This window comes from Oryctolagus cuniculus, chromosome 16 (assembly GCF_964237555.1).
Source record: "Oryctolagus cuniculus chromosome 16, mOryCun1.1, whole genome shotgun sequence".
Taxonomy (NCBI): domain Eukaryota; kingdom Metazoa; phylum Chordata; class Mammalia; order Lagomorpha; family Leporidae; genus Oryctolagus; species Oryctolagus cuniculus.
The window spans coordinates 61096243-61109696 of NC_091447.1; positions in this window are offsets into that span (position 1 = coordinate 61096243).

Below are 13454 nucleotides of genomic sequence, written 5' to 3' on the forward strand. Positions count from 1 at the left end.
GAAACATAAAGTGAAAAATACTGTTTGAGTACTCGTTATAGCATTAAATCTCAATGTACAGCACACTAAGGACAAAGATACTACATGAGGAGTAAGTGCACAGTGACTACTGTTGTGGACTTAACAAATTGACACTCTTGTTCATGGCATCAGTAATCACCTTAGGCTCTTGTCATGAGCTGCCAAGGCTATGGAAGCCCCCTGAGTTCACTGACTCTGATCATTTTTAGACAAGGCCATGGTCAAAGTGGAAGTTCTCTCCTCCCTTCAGAGAAAGGTACCTCCTTCTTTGATGACCCATTCTTTCCACTGGGATCTCACTCGTGGAGATCTTTCATTTAGGTTTTTCTCCCCCAGAGTGTCTTGGCTTTCCATGCCTGAAATACTCTCATGGGCATTTCAGCCAGATCCGCATGCCTTAAGGGCTGATTATGAGGCCAGAATGCTGTTTAGGACATCTGCCATTCTATGGGTCTGCTGTGTATCTCACTTCCCATGTTGGATCATTCTCTCCCTTTTTGATTCTATCAGCTAGTATTTTCAGACACTATTCTTGTTTATGTGATCCCTTTGGTTCTTAGTCCTATCATTATGATCAATTGTGAACAGAAATTGATCACTGGGACTAGTGAGATGGCATTGGTACATGCCACCTTGATGGGATTGAATTGGAATCCCCTGGTATGTTTCTAACTCTACTGTTTGAGGTAAGTCAGCTTGAGCATGTCCCGAATTGCACATCTCTTCCCTCTCTTATTCCCACTCATATTTAACAGCAAACACTTTTCAGTTAAGTTTCAGCACTTAAGAAGAATTGTGTATTGATTACAGTATTCAACCAAAAGTATTAAGTAGAACAAACAAAAAAATACTAAGAGGAATAACATATTAAGCTGCTCATCAACAGTCAGGGTGAGGGCTGATCAAGTCACCGTTTCTCATAGTGTTCATTTCACTTTAACAGGATTCCTTTTTGGTGCTCAGTTAGTTGTCACCTATCAAGGAGAACAAGTGGTATTTGTCCCTTTGGGATTGGATGATTTCACTCAACAGAATGTTTTCCAAATTCCTAACAGGGATCACTTTTCAGTTAAAATTTAAACCCCTAAGAATAATTGTGTGTTAATTACAGAGTCCAACCAATGGTACTAGAACAAAGAAAAATACTAAAATGGATAAAGTATTACATTGTACATCAATCGTCAGGACAAGAGCTGATCAAGTCACTGTTTCTCATAGTGTCCATTTCACTTCAACAAGTTTCCCCTTTGGTGCTCAGTTAGTTGTCGCCAATCAGGGAGAACGTATGATATTTGTCCCTTTGGGACTGGCTTAATTCACTCAGCAGGATGTTTTCCAAATTCCTCCATCTTGTTGCAAATGACTGGATTTCGTTGTTTTTGACTGCTGTATAGTATTCTATAGAGTACATGTCCCATAATTTCTTTATCCAGTCTACTGTTGATGGGCATTTGGGTTGGTTCCAGGTCTTAGCTATTGTGAATTGAGCTGCAATAAACATTAATGTGCAGACTGCTTTTTTGTTTGCCAATTTCATTTCCTTTGGGTAAATTCCAAGGAGTGGGATGGCTGGGTCGAACGGTAGGTTTATATTCAGGTTTCTGAGGAATCTCCAGACTGACTTCCATAGTGGCTTGACCAGTTTGCATTCCCACCAACAGTGGGTGAGTGTCCCTTTTCCCCACATCCTCGCCAGCATCTGTTGTTGGTAGATTTCTGAATGTGAGCCATTCTAACTGGGGTGAGGTGGAACCTCATTGTGATTTTGATTTGCATTTCCCTGATTGCAAGTGATCTTGAAATTTTTTCATGTGTCTGTTGGCCATTTGGATTTCCTCTTTGGAAAAATGTCTATTGAGGTCCTTGGCCCATCTCTTAAGTGGGTTGTTCTTTTGATGTGGAGGAGATTCTTGATTTCTTTGTAGATTCTGGTTATCAACCCTTTATCTGTTGCATAGTTTGCAAATATTTTTTCCCATTCTGTCGGTTGTCTCTTCACTCTCCTGACTGTTTCTTTTGCAGTACAGAAACTTCTCAATTTGATGCAATCCCAATAGTTGATTTTGGCTTTGACTGCCTGTGCTTCTGGGATCTTTTCCAAGAAGTCATTGCCGGTAGCTATATCTTGCAGGGTTTTTCCAATGCTCTCTAATAATTTGATGGTGTCAGGTCGTAGATTTAAGTCTTTAATCCATGTTGAGTGGATTTTTGTGTAAGGTGAAAGGTAGGGGTCTTGCTTCATGATTCTGCATGTGGATATCCAATTTTCCCAGCACCATTTATTGAATAGACTGTCCTTACTCCAGGGATTGGTTTTGGACCCTTGATCAAATATGAGTTGGCTGTAGATGTTTGGATTGATTTCTGGTGTTTCAATTCTGTTCCATTGGTCTATCCATCTGTTTCTGTACCAGTACCGTGCTGTTTTGATTACAACTGCCCTGTAGTATGCCCTGAAATCTGGTATTGTGATGCCTCCAGCTTTGTTTTTGTTGTACAAGATTGCTTTAGCTATTCGAGGTCTCTTGTGCCTCCATATAAATTTCAGCACCATTTTTTCCAGATCTGAGAAGAAGGTCTTCGGTATCTTGATTGGTATTGCATTGAATCTGTAAATTGCTTTTGGGAGAATGGACATTTTGATGATATTGATTCTTCCAATCCAAGAGCATGGAAGATTTTTCCATTTCTTGGTATCCTCTTCTATTTCTTTCTTTAAGGTTTTGTAATTCTCATCGTAGAGATCTTTAACGTCCTTGGTTAAGTTTATTCCAAGGTATTTGATTGTTTTTGTAGCTATTGTGAATGGGATTGATCTTAGAAGTTCTTCCTCAGCCATGGCATTGTCTGTGTATACAAAGGATGTTGATTTTTGTGCATTGATTTTATACCCTGCTACTTTGCCAAACTCTTCTATGAGTTCCAATAGTCTCTTAGTAGAGTTCTTTGGGTCCCCTAAATAAAGAATCATGTCATCTGCAAAGAGGGATAGTTTGAGTTCTTCCTTCCCAATTTGTATCCCTTTAATTTCTTTTTCTTGCCTAATAGCTCTGGCTAGAACCTCCAGAACTATATTGAATAGCAGTGGTGAGAGTGGGCATCCCTGTCTGGTCCCAGATCTCAGTGGAAATGCTTCCAACTTTTCCCCATTCAATAGGATGTTGGCTGTGGGTTTTTCATAGATTGCTTTGATTGTATTGAGGAATGTTCCTTCCAAACCCAGTTTGCTTAGAGTTTTCATCATGAACGGGTGTTGTATTTTATCAAATGCTTTCTCGGCATCTATTGAGATAATCATATGGTTTTTCTTCTGCAGTCTGTTAATGTGGTGTATCACATTGATTGTCTTGCGCACATTAAACCATCCCTGCATACCAGGGATAAATCCCACTTGGTCTGGGTGGATGATCTTTCTGATGTGTTGTTGCATTCTATTGGCGAGAATTTTATTGAGGATTTTTGCATCTATGTTCATCAGGGATATTGGTCTGTAATTCTCTTTCAGTGCTGCATCTTTCTCTGGCTTAGGAATTAAGGTGATGCTGGCTTCATAGAAAGAATTTGGGAGGACTCCCTCTTCTTCGATTGTTCTGAATAGTTTGAGAAGAATTGGAGTTAGTTCTTCTTTAAATGTCTGGTAGAATTCAGCAGTGAATCCATCTGGTCCTGGGCTTTTCTTTGTTGGGAGGGCCTTTATTACTGTTTCAATTTCTGTCTCAGTTATGGGTCTGTTTAGGTTTTTGATGTCTTCCTGGTTCAATTTAGGCAGGTTGCATGTGTCCAGGAATCTATCCATTTCTGATAGGTTTCCCTGTTTGCTGGCATACAAGTCCTTGTAGTAATTTCTGATGATTCTTTTTATTTCTGTGGTGTCTGTTGTTACGTTTCCTTTTTCATTTCTGATTTTATTGATTCGGGTCTTTTCTCTTCTTTTTTTAGTTAGTTGGGCCAATGGGGTGTCAATTTTGTTTATTTTTTCAAAAAAACAGCTTCTTGCTTGGCTGGTTTTTTGTAATGTTTTTCTTGATTCAATCCTGTTGATTTCTTCTCTGATTTTAATTATTTCTCTTCTCCTACTAGATTTGGGTCTGGTTTGCTGTAGGTTTTCTAGATCCTTGAGGTGAATTGAAAGCTCATCTATTTGGTGTCTTTCCAATTTCTTGATGTAGGCACCTATTGATATAAACTTTCCTCTTAACACTGCTTTTGCTGCATCCCATAAGTTTTGGTATGTTGTGCTGTTATCCTCATTTACTTCCAGAAAGTTTTTGATTTCTCTTTTGATTTCTTCTATGACCCATTGTTCATTCAGGAGCATGTTGTTCAATCTCCATGTGTTTGCGTATGCTCTAGGGATTCCTGAGTTGCTAATTTCCAACTTCATTCCTTTATGGTCTGAGAAGCTGCATGGTATGATTCTAATTCTTTTGAATTTGCTGAGACTTGCTTTATGGCCTAGTATGTGGTCAATCCTAGAGAAGGTTCCATGTACTGCTGAGAAGAATGTAAAATCTTTAGCTGTAGGATTGAAAGTTCTGTAGATATCTGTTAGATCCATTGGGGCTATAGTGTCGTTTAAATCTACTGTATCCTTGTTGATCTTCTGTCCTATTGATCTGTCTATTTCTGAGAGTGGAGTATTGAAGTCCCCCAGTACTACTGTATTGGGGTCTAAGTCTCCCTTTAAGTCCATTAATAAATCTTTTAGATAAACTGGTGCCCTGTAGTTAGGTGCATATACATTGATAATTGTTATATCTTCTTGTTGAATTGATCCCTTAATCATGATATAGTGTCCCTCTTTGTCTCTCTTAACAGTTTTTGTGGTAAAGTTTATGATGTCTGATATTAAGATGGCTACGCCCGCTCTTTTTTCATTTCTGTTGGCATGGTATATCTTTTTCCAGCCTTTCACTTTCAGTCTGTTTGGATCTTTGTTGGAAAGATGTGTTTCTTGTAAGCAGCAAATAGATGGGTTTTGTTCCTTAACCCAATCAGCCAATCGGTGTCTTTTAACTGGACAATTCAGGCCATTCACGTTCAAAGTGACTAATGATAAGTGGTAACTTTGCCCTGCCATTTGCCAAAGATAAGTTCTAATATATGCTTTGAATTCCCTGTGATCTTTTGCTGTGAGCTTTCCTTCCTTGGTTTCCTTCCTTTACCTTCTTTCATATTGATGACCGTGTTTCTGTGTTTCTGTGTGTAACACATCTTTAAGCATCTTTTGCAGGGCTGGATGAGTGGCAACAAATTCTTTCAATTTCTGTTTGCTATGAAAAGTCTTTATTTCACCTTCATTCACAAATGATAGCTTTGCAGGATATAATATTCTGGGCTGGCAGTTTTTCTCTCTTAGTACCTGGGCTATATCTCGCCATTCCCTTCTACCTTGTAGGGTTTCTGATGAGAAGTCAGCTGTGAGTCTGATTGGAGATCCTCTGAGAGTAATCTGACGTTTCTCTCTTGCACATTTTAGGATCTTTTCTTTATGTTTCACTGTGGAGAGTTTAATTACAACGTGTCGTGGTGAGGATCTCTTTTGGTCGTGTTTATTAGGGGTTCTGTGAGCTTCCTGTACTAGGATGTCTCTGTCCTTCTCCAAACCTGGGAAATTTTCTGCTAATATCTCACTAAAAAGGCCTTCCAATCCTTTCTCCCTCTCATGCCTTCAGGAACTCCTAGAACCCGAATGTTGGGTTTTTTAATAGTATCCTGAAGATTCCTGACAATATGTTTTAGATTTCTAATTTCCTCTTCTTTTCTTTGGTCTGACTGTATCTTTTCCTGTTCTCTGTCTTCTAAGTCCAATATTCTCTCTTCTGCTTCACCCATTCTGTTTGTAAGGCTCTCTATTGTGTTTTTCATTTGATCTATTGAATTCTTCACTTCAGTCACTATCATAGTTTCCTGTTGTACTAGTTGTTTCGTTTCATTTTGATTCCTCCTTAATATTTCATTTTCACGAGAGAGATTTTCTATCTTGTCCATTAAGGATTTCTGTAGTTCAAGAATTTGTTTTTGAGAACTTCTTAATGTTCTTATCAATTTTTTGAGATCTGCTTCTTGCATTTCTTCTAACTCATCATCTTCATAATCTTGAATTGGGGTGTCTTTTTCATTTGGGGGCGTCATGGTGACTTCCTTGTTTTTATTACCTCGGCTTTTGCGTTTGTTATTTGGCATATTGGAGATATTTGGTTTCTTCACTGTGGTGCTTTTTCTTGTTATACTATGACTCTAGATTAAGTGGACTATCTGTTTTTGATGGAGCCTCAGAGGCTTGAGATGGGTGTGGCCTGAGAGCTCTGTTTGGTGTGCCAAAGGTGACACTCCCAGGTTAGGCGTGGTAAATCTCTCTCTCTTTCTTTTTTTTTTTTTTTTGATTCAAAAGGGAAGTAATTCCGCACAGCTGAACGAAGTTGGAGGTAGTTAGCAGGCAAATGATATACCCACAGGAGCCAGAGATCGGAAGTTCTTTCCCAAGAACCCCACAGGGAATCTGTTCGGCCCTCAGGGTGGGCTCAAATTCTCCTTCAGCCTCCCACTGGGTTGCCAAAGTTACGGAATTGTAGCGTCTCTGGAGAGTGCTCACGTGAATTCCATGAGTTCTCTCCCCCACCGTCTCTTTTTTCACAGTCTCAGTTCAGTAGCACCACAAATTTACTAGGTCCTAATCTCCTGTTAATTCGCCCTGCCCAGAGTCAGGTTTTTCTGCTAGGCTCAGGGCTGGTACAGACCTGAGGTCGCTCTGCTTATGACGTACGTCCAAGATGGCACCTGCTCTTTGTCTTGCTCGCCCTTGAGAGGTGAGCGGAGAGAGAGAAACCCGTGTCCGTACTAGTCACCCTTTCTCTCTCTCTCTCTCTCTCTCTCTCTCTCTTCCAGTTAGCCTTATGAACTTCCCCCCCCGGGGGGTCGTTCCCTCTAGTCTCCTCTCTCTGCTTGCCTGCCGGTGTCTCGGGCTATTGAGGTTCGGCTCACCTCGTGTTCCAGCGCTCGTGTGTTGAGTCTGCCGCTGGTGTCCCGAACTGTGGGCTCCCACGCTCTCCACGCAGGTCCGCTGTGAGTCACGCGTTCCGGAAGAGTTTCTTCTGCTGTTTCCTCCCCTACTCTTCCTTGAACCTGCAGTATCTCCACTTTTATTAAACTATCTCTCCCCAGACTATTAGTGTGCTCCCTTCCTATTCCGCCATCTTGCCGGAACCTCCAATTTCTTGATGTAGGCACCTATTGATATAAACTTTCCTCTTAACACTGCCTTTGCTGTATCCCATAAGTTTTGGTATGTTGTGCTGTTATCCTCGTTTACTTCCAGAAAGTTTTTGATTTCTCTTTTGATTTCTTCTATGACCCATTGTTCATTCAGGAGCATGTTGTTCAATCTCCATGTGTTTGCGTATGCTCTAGGGATTCCTGAGTTGCTAATTTCCAACTTCATTCCTTTATGGTCTGAGAAGCTGCATGGTATGATTCTAATTCTTTTGAATTTGCTGAGACTTGCTTTATGGCCTAGTATGTGGTCAATCCTAGAGAAGGTTCCATGTACTGCTGAGAAGAATGTAAAATCTTTAGCTGTAGGATTGAAAGTTCTGTAGATATCTGTTAGGTCCATTTGGGCTATAGTGTCGTTTAAATCTACTGTATCCTTGTTGATCTTCTGTCCTGTTGATCTGTCTATTTCTGAGAGTGGAGTATTGAAGTCCCCCAGTACTATTGTATTGGGGTCTAAGTCTGCCTTTAAGTCCATTAACAAATCTTTTAGATAAACCGGTGCCCTGTAGTTAGGTGCATATACATTGATAATTGTTATATCTTCCTGTTGAATTGATCCTTTAATCATGATATAGTGTCCCTCTTTGTCTCTCTTAGCAGTTTTTGTGGTAAAGTTTATGTTGTCTGATATTAAGATGGCTACGCCCACTCTTTTTTCATTTCTGTTGGCATGGTATATCTTTTTCCAGCCTTTCACTTTCAGTCTGTTTGGATCTTTGTTGGAAAGATGTGTTTCTTGTAAGCAGCAAATAGATGGGTTTTGTTCCTTAACCCAATCAGCCAATCTGTGTCTTTTAACTGGACAGTTCAGGCCATTAACGTTCAATGTGACTAATGATAAGTGGTAACTTTGCCCTGCCATTTGCCAAAGATAAGTTCTAATATATGCTTTGAATTCCCTGTGATCTTTTGCTGTGAGCTTTCCTTCCTTTACCTTCTTTCATATTGATGACCATGTTTCTGTGTTTCTGTGTGTAACACCTCTTTGAGCATCTTTTGCAGGGCTGGATGAGTGGCAACAAATTCTTTCAATTTCTGTTTGCTATGAAAAGTCTTTATTTCACCTTCATTCACAAATGATAGCTTTGCAGGATATAATATTCTGGGCTGGCAGTTTTTCTCTCTTAGTACCTGGGCTATATCTCGCCATTCCCTTCTACCTTGTAGGGTTTCTGATGAGAAGTCAGCTGTGAGTCTGATTGGAGATCCTCTGAGAGTAATCTGACGTTTCTCTCTTGCACATTTTAGGATCTTTTCTTTATGTTTCACTGTGGAGAGTTTAATTACAACGTGTCGTGGTGAGGATCTCTTTTGGTCGTGTTTATTAGGGGTTCTGTGAGCTTCCTGTACTAGGATGTCTCTGTCCTTCTCCAAACCTGGGAAATTTTCTGCTAATATCTCACTAAAAAGGCCTTCTAATCCTTTCTCCCTCTCCATGCCATCAGGAACTCCTAGAACCCGAATGTTGGGTTTTTTAATAGTATCCTGAAGATTCCTGACAATATGTTTTAGATTTCTAATTTCCTCTTCTTTTCTTTGGTCTAACTGTATCCTTTTCTGTGCTCTATCTTCTAAGTCCGATATTCTCCCTTCTGCTTCACCCATTCTGTTTGTAAGGCTCTCTATTGTGTTTTTCATTTGATCTATTGAATTCTTCACTTCATTATGATTTCTCTTCACTATCACAATTTCCTGTTATATTAGTTGCTTCATTTCATTTTGATTCCTCCTTAATATTTCATTTTCACGAGAGAGATTTTCTATCTTGTCCATTAAGGATTTCTGTAGTTCAAGAATTTGTTTTTGAGAACTTCTTAATGTTCTTATCAATTTTTTGAGATCTGCTTCTTGCATTTCTTCTAACTCATCATCTTCATAATCTTGAATTGGGGTGTCTTTTTCATTTGGGGGCGTCATGGTGACTTCCTTGTTTTTATTACCTCAGTTTTTGCGTTTGTTATTTGGCATATTGGAGATATTTGGTTTCTTCACTGTGGTGCTTTTTCTTGTTATACTATGACTCTAGATTAAGTGGACTATCTGTTTTTGATGGAGCCTCAGAGGCTTGAGATGGGTGTGGCCTGAGAGCTCTGTTTGGTGTGCCAAAGGTGACACTCCCAGGTTAGGCGTGGTAAATCTCTCTCTCTTTTTTTTTTTTTTTTGATTCAAAAGGGAAGTAATTCCGCACAGCTGAACGAAGTTGGAGGTAGTTAGCAGGCAAATGATATACCCACAGGAGCCAGAGATCGGAAGTTCTTTCCCAAGAACCCCACAGGGAATCTGTTCGGCCCTCAGGGTGGGCTCAAATTCTCCTTCAGCCTCCCACTGGGTTGCCAAAGTTACGGAATTGTAGCATCTCTGGAGAGCACTCACGTGAATTCTGTGAGTTCTCTCCCCCACCATCTCTTTTTTCACAGTCTCAGTTCAGTAGCACCACAAATTTACTAGGTCCTAATCTCCTGTTAATTCACCCCGCCTAGAGTCAGGTTTTTCTGCTAGGCTCAGGGCCGGTGCAGACCTGAGGTCGCTCTGCTTATGACGTATGTCCAAGATGGCACCTGCTCTTTGTCTTGCTTGCCCTTGAGAGGTGAGTGGAGAGAGAGAAACCCGTGTCCGTACCAGTCACCTTTTTTTTTTCTCTCTCTCTCTCTCTTCCAGTTAGCCTGGTGAACTTTTCCCCCCCGGGGGTCGTTCCCTCTAGTCTCCTCTCTCTGCTTGCCTGCCGGTGTCTCGGGCTATTGAGGTTCGGCTCACCTCGTGTTCCAGCGCTGGTGTGTTGAGTCTGCCGCTGGTGTCCCGAACTGTGGGCTCCCACGCTCTCCATGTAAGTCCACTGTGAATCACGCGTTCCGGAAGAGTTTCTTCTGCTGTTTCCTCCCCTACTCTTCCTTGAATCTGCAGTATCTCCACTTTTATTAAATTGTCTCTCCCCCGACTATCAGTGTGCTCCCTTCCTATTCCACCATCTTGCCTCCTCCCCAACTTCTACTACTTTCCCAGGCCATAGCAGAGGGCTGGATCAGAGGTGGAGCAACCACGTCTCAAACCGACACCCATACCGGATGCCTGCACTTCAGGCCCAGGTGTTAACCCACTGTGCCACAGCACTGGCCCCAACTCCACGTCTTTCCATCACATTCTTTGCCCTTTTTCCCCCAAGTTCAGTTTGCAGAGCCAGTGCCTATCCCACTCGTCATACACACAGAGTGGAATTAAAGTCTACATTTCAGGCCCCTCACAACAAACAGCAGTGAATTCTCCTCTTGCCCTTTTTCCATTTTCTCATGTACACTCAGTTTTCCTGTTCTTATTGCTCTGTTTCCTGATGTAAATTGGTCATGTCTCAGTCTGTTTTGCTTCCCTCTATCATTTAGTTCTTCTCCATTTGCTTCACTGGGGAGGACATTTAATATACCAATCTGTCCGAGTAGTTGCCAGATTTTATTGGTCTCATTATTTACAGCAAATTAGTTTCATGTAAAAAACAACAAGTATTTTGATAATATTTGTAGGAAATAGAAAGATACATATTAACATACTTTATAAACAATTTTTTAAGAAATAGCAAGTGCATAAAACTCATTGGAATTAGGTCAAGCACATAAATAAAGTGTCACCTAAGTATCAGCTCTTTAAACACCTTTCTACTTTTACCACCTCACAACCCAAGGCCACTCACTTAAAAATGCTACAGGTTTTAGGCCTGGTCTGGGTTCTCTGTGCTTTTAACAACTGACTGGCTGCATCATAGTCTTATGAGCAATTCTTGCATGAGTGAACTGAAACCTGATAATAAAGAAAAATCCATTTTTAAAAACATTCTTGCATCCTGCACCATGACATAGCAGGTTAAGCCATGGCCTGTAGCACCGACATCCCATATGGGTGCTGATTTGAGTCCCAGCTCTCCTCTTCCCATCCAGCTCCCTGCTAATGTGCCTGGGAAAGCAGTGGAAGGTGGCCCAAGTCCCTGATCCCTGCACCCACATGAGAGACCTAGAAGAAGCTCCTGGCTCCTGGCTTCAGTCTGGTATAGCTCTGGCTGTTTTGGACTTTTGGGGAGTGAAGCAGCAGGTGGAAGATTTTCTGTCTCTCTGTATCTCTACCTTTCAAGTGAATAAATCTTTAAAACATAAAATAAAGAAATTATTTTCTACCCTAATTGAAGATGTTCTCCTGTAGTTTGTCGAGAATGTTAATTCAGTCCTGTGTTTATACTTGAGTCTACAGACCACAGTCTGAGCTCCTTTCACAATCACTAAAAATGAGCTCCAGAATAAGGGAAACTCCATTGTATTGGTTTTGGAATTAGAAAATTAATATAGAAGCAAGATTTTTTCCCTATGATTATGCTTTCTGTTGCTAGGTAGATTACAAACTAAGCTGCACCTTATCAAAAGAAAATAATATGCACACAGAATGCAATCCCAATCTTTGATGAGAGCAGATATAATCAGGAGATGCTGGTGTCTTTTGAAGATCTGGCTGTGGGCTTCAGCTAGGAAGAGTGGCAGCATGTGAACAATGCTAGGAGGACCCTGTAGAGGGATGTGATGCTGAGAACTACAGTCTTTGGGTGAGTAAAACTCACCACAGTCTTTGGGTGAGTGAAACTCCCCTGAAATGGACAACTTTATTCCCATTTGACAAATAAATGGACACCTTGCAAGGTTTTGGGCTGGGTAGGTTTAGGAATTGAGTGCATGAAGGGTGAGCAGAGCATTTAAATGGGCACTTTTGCTGGGGCTGGCACTGTGGCACAGTGGGTTAAAGCCCTGGCTTGAAGTGCTGGCATCCTATATGGGCACTGGTCCAGCAGCTCCTCTTCCAATCCAGCTCTCTGCTATGGCCTGCAGTAGCAGTAGAAGAAGGCCCAAGTCCTTGGGCCCCTGGACCCTTGTGGGAGGCCCAAAAGAAGCTCCTGGCTCCTGGCTTCGGATTGGCACAGCTCTGGCCATTGTGGCCACCTGGGAAGTGAACCAGTGGATGTAAGACCGCTCTCTCTGTCTCCACCTCTCTCTGTAACTCTGTCTTTCAAATAAATAAAATAAATCCTTAAAAAATAAATTGGCACTTTTGCTGCATAAATTCTACGACCAAATATTGTCCTTCAGCACTCTAACTTACTGATTTCACAAAACCAGCATCATTTTCTAGGAGCAGGGTGTTACAGCACCAAACATCAGGAGGTCTTCAAGCTGGAGCAAGGAGAAGAGCCCTGTGTGGTGGCAAAATCCATCAATCAGAGCCTCTCACGTCAGTCAACACACAATGGGCAGGGAGGCCGGGACTAAAAGAACTGCAGAAAGAACTCAGCAGATGATGACTGTGTAGAGCTCTTATCACTAATTTTTCCCCATCCCTGCTCTGAGAACAGCTGGTATCATGCACCAGACACAGGGATTCTGCAGTCTCCAAGGAAGGCTCCCATGGGTATGTTCATCTACTTGCTTTTCTGCTCTTAGTGAATATTATCTTAGATTTTTAATTCAATCAATTTTAATTCAATCAATTTGTGGCTCTAATAAGGCTGTTTTCTAGATTAGACAGAGCCCTTACATTCTACCTTGTCCTTCTCTCTACTTTTTTAAGGTAAACAAATTTCATGTATTTCATGAGTGTATGTATTTCATATATGCAGATTTAGGAACATAGTGATTCTTCATCTCCTGCCCTTCCTCCTCTCCACTCTCCCACCTGTTCCTCCTCCCTTCCTCTCTTATTTCTGTACAATTTTTACAATGATCTATTTTCAGTTTACTTTATACTCATAAGATTAACCCTACACTAAGAGTTCAGCAAATAGTAAGAGGGAAAAAGCCCATTTCCTCCACAGCAGCCTTGTCTCTACTACACACCTGGCTTCTTTTTAGACATCCATTTATGTATTTGTTACTTCTTTCAATGCTTATTAGCTGGAAAGTCATAGGCACTGGTTTCTTACAGAGACTGAACTCCTAACTTGTGGTTTCAGCCAGGCAAAGGCATTGTGTTGCCTAAATCTGAGGACTGCACCAGTGAATGAGAACTAACTCCTTCTCCCTCTCCCTCTCCCTCTCCCTCTCCCTCTCCCTCTCCCTCTCCCTCTCCCTCTCCCTCTCCCTCTCCCTCTCCCTCCCTCCCTCTCTCTCTCATGTTTCTCTGTCTTCTCTCTCTCT